This window comes from Elephantulus edwardii, unplaced genomic scaffold (genome assembly GCF_000299155.1).
Source record: "Elephantulus edwardii isolate Elephantulus edwardi_28Jun2011 unplaced genomic scaffold, EleEdw1.0 scaffold00349, whole genome shotgun sequence".
In the NCBI taxonomy this organism is placed as follows: domain Eukaryota; kingdom Metazoa; phylum Chordata; class Mammalia; order Macroscelidea; family Macroscelididae; genus Elephantulus; species Elephantulus edwardii.
Genome location: NW_006400099.1, coordinates 1,307,369 through 1,310,643, shown reverse-complemented (window position 1 = coordinate 1,310,643; position 3,275 = coordinate 1,307,369).

Here is a 3,275-nt window from a genome sequence, read left to right as displayed (position 1 = left end):
GTTTGTGCGGGGAGAAGGGTGCAACAATGAATGAATGGAATCCCAAAATCTCTGTAGATGTTCATTGAAATGAAAAATACACAACCTAAATTTAAAAAAAAATTAAAAAAAATTGGCTGGAACAGTACATCAACATGGAACTTCCAGAAATTTAAGTTGGATTCAGAAGAGATCATGGTAGATGCCAGATGAATCTTGGCTAAAAGCAGAGAACACAAGAAAGATATTTATTTTGTTGATTATGCAAATGCATCTGACTGTGTGGTAGCAACAAATTATAGATAACAATGCAATGACTGGGAATCCCAAAAGACTTAATTGTGCTCATGAGAAATCTATATAATAGACAATTGTCCAAACACAAGGGAACATTTTGTGGTTTAAAATCAGGAAAAGTTGTCCATCAAGGTTATATCCTTTCTCCATATATTCAACCTGTATAATGAGAAAATCATTTGAGAAGCTGAAATACATGAAGAAGAATGTAACATCATGCTTAGAGGAAGACTCACTATCATCCTGCGCTATGTAGATTATACAACCTTGCTTTTGAAAAGTAAAGAAGACTTTAAGAACTTGCTGTAGAAGATTAAAGATCACACACTTGAATATGTATTACCTTTCAATTGCTCTGTATGCAACAGAGGTGGGCTGAATAAGGAGCAAAGAAAAAGTGGTGTCTTTCAATTATGGTGTTGATGAAGATTACTGAATACACCATGGACTGCCAAAAGAACAAACAAGCAAATCTGTTCGGGAAGAAGTGAAAACAGGATGCTCTTTAGAGGCAAGGATGTTGGCACATACATTTTGAGCATGTTGTCAGAAAGAGCCAGTTGTTGGAAAAAGACACTATGTTGGGAAAGGTGGAGGGTCAGAGAAAGAGTTGCAGACCCTCAACAATGTGATTTGACTCACTGACTGTTACGATGAGGTAAATATATCAGAGATGGATATATAAGGATAGGACAAGGTTAAGATCTATTGTTCATAGAGTCATTATGAGTGATGGTTGCCTTGATGGCAATTAACAATAAGTGTGTGTGTGTGTGTGTGTGTGTGTGCGTGTGTGTGTGTGTGTGTGATTATATATGCACTGCAATTCCAAAAGCATGTGGTTCGAATCCACCAGCTGCTTCACAGGAGGATAGACAATCTCCTCTCATGAGATTTACGGCTTCTGAAAACCCCCTGAAGGGTCAGCTGTGGGTCAATTTCTACTCGATGACACACAACTATATATATATATATATATATATATATATATATATATATATATATATATATATATATATATATATTCAAGTATATGATCAAGATTCAATAGTAATAAAGGAGGAAGTTCCACCTGCTCTGAAGGAATTGGGATTAAAAAAGACCCCAGGTATTGATGGAATACCCATTCAAATATTTCAACAAAAGAAATGTAACCCTGGATATACTCTCAAGTTGTCCCAAGAAATCTAGATAACGGTTATTTGGCCACCTGATTGGAAAAAAGTCATACTTATTCTCATCCCCAAGAAAAGGTAACCCAACAGAGGTGAAAATAATTGAACAATATCATTAACATCCCATGCAAGCAAAATCTTGGATATTATCCAAAACTGACCAGAAGAGTACATCAACAAAAATGCATGCTAGGTTTACAAGGGCCATAGCACTAGGGATATCATTGCCAATGTCAGAAAGATTTTGAGCAGGATGTCTATTTGTGTTTTATTGACTATGCAAAAGCATTTGACTGTGTGGATAACCACAAACTGTGGTTAACATTGAGAAGTATGGGAATCCCAGAACACTTAATTATGCTCATGTGAAATGAATAGAGCAAAGGAAATTGCCTGGTTCAAAATCAAGAAAGGAGTGTATCAGACATGAATCCTTTTTCCATACAATTTCAAACTATATGTGGAAGAGATAATTTAGATTTATGAAGAAGAATGTGGCATCAGGATTAAAGGAAGACTCATTAACAACTTGTGCTATGTAGATGATACAACCTTGCTTGCCAAAACTGAGGAGGATTTGAAGTGTTTGCTGCAGAAGGTTAAGGAGAGAAGACTCGAGTATGTATTGCATCTCAAAATCAAGAAAACAAAGACTCTCACTACCGGGGGCCAATTGGTAGCATCATAATTGAAGTTGTTAACAGTTTCATCTTGCTCAGATCCATAATTAAGTCTCTTGGCACCAGCAGTCAGGAAACAAAAGATGAGTTACTTTAAGGAAGTCTGTTGTAAGGGACCTTTCCAGAATGCTCAAGAGCAATGATGTCCGTCTACACACTACGGTGCACTTGACCCAGGCAATGATCTTCTTGATTGCTGATTATGCTCTGAGAAGTGGACAATGACTAGGGATGACAGAAGAATTGATGCCTTTGAGTTGTGGTGTTGGGGAAGAGCATTGACTGGCAAGAGAACAAACAGGTCTGACCTGAAGAGGGTGAAACCAGGTTGTCCTGGGAGGAAAGGATTTTGAAATTCCATCGTAAATACTTTGGACATATTACCAGGACGGGTCAGTTCTTAGAGAATTATAGTTGGAAGAATAGATGATCAACACTAGAGAGGAAGACCCTGAATGAGATGAATTGACACAGTGACTGTGACAATGGTACCAGGTATGTCAGAGACGGTGAGGTTGACTCAGAATAGGGTGAAGTTCAGAGCTACTTTTATAGTGTTGTATGAGTTGTCATAGACTCAACAACACATAACAGCAACCATCTCTAACTCTATCTCTCTCTCTATCTATAGCTGTTGTATACCTTTGAGTTGTAACTTACCCATAGCTGATCCATTGGTGGGTTTATTGCAGCAGTCACCATGTCAATCCACCTGGTTGAGAGTCTTTCTCTCTTTTGCCGACACTCCACCCTTCCAAGCCTTATGTCCCTTTCCAAGGAATAGCCTCTCCTAGCAACATGCCCAAAGTATGTGAGGAGAATCCTCATCTTTCTTGTCTCTAAAGAGCACTTTGGCTGCACCCTTTCCAACAAATATATGTTTGTTCTCTTGGCCATTCATGAGGTGTTCAGTGTTCTTTTCCAACACCACAGCTTCAAGACATCAATTATTTTGCTGTCATCCTTATTCATTGTCCAGCTTTCAGATGCATAGCAAGTGATTGAAAAGACTATGGCCTGAATCAGACTCACCTTAGTTCTCAAACTGACATCATTACTCCTCAATAATTTGGAGAGGTCACTAACTGCAAATTTTCTCAGTGCAAATACATCTCCTTATTTTCTGACTTATGGTACAAAGGGT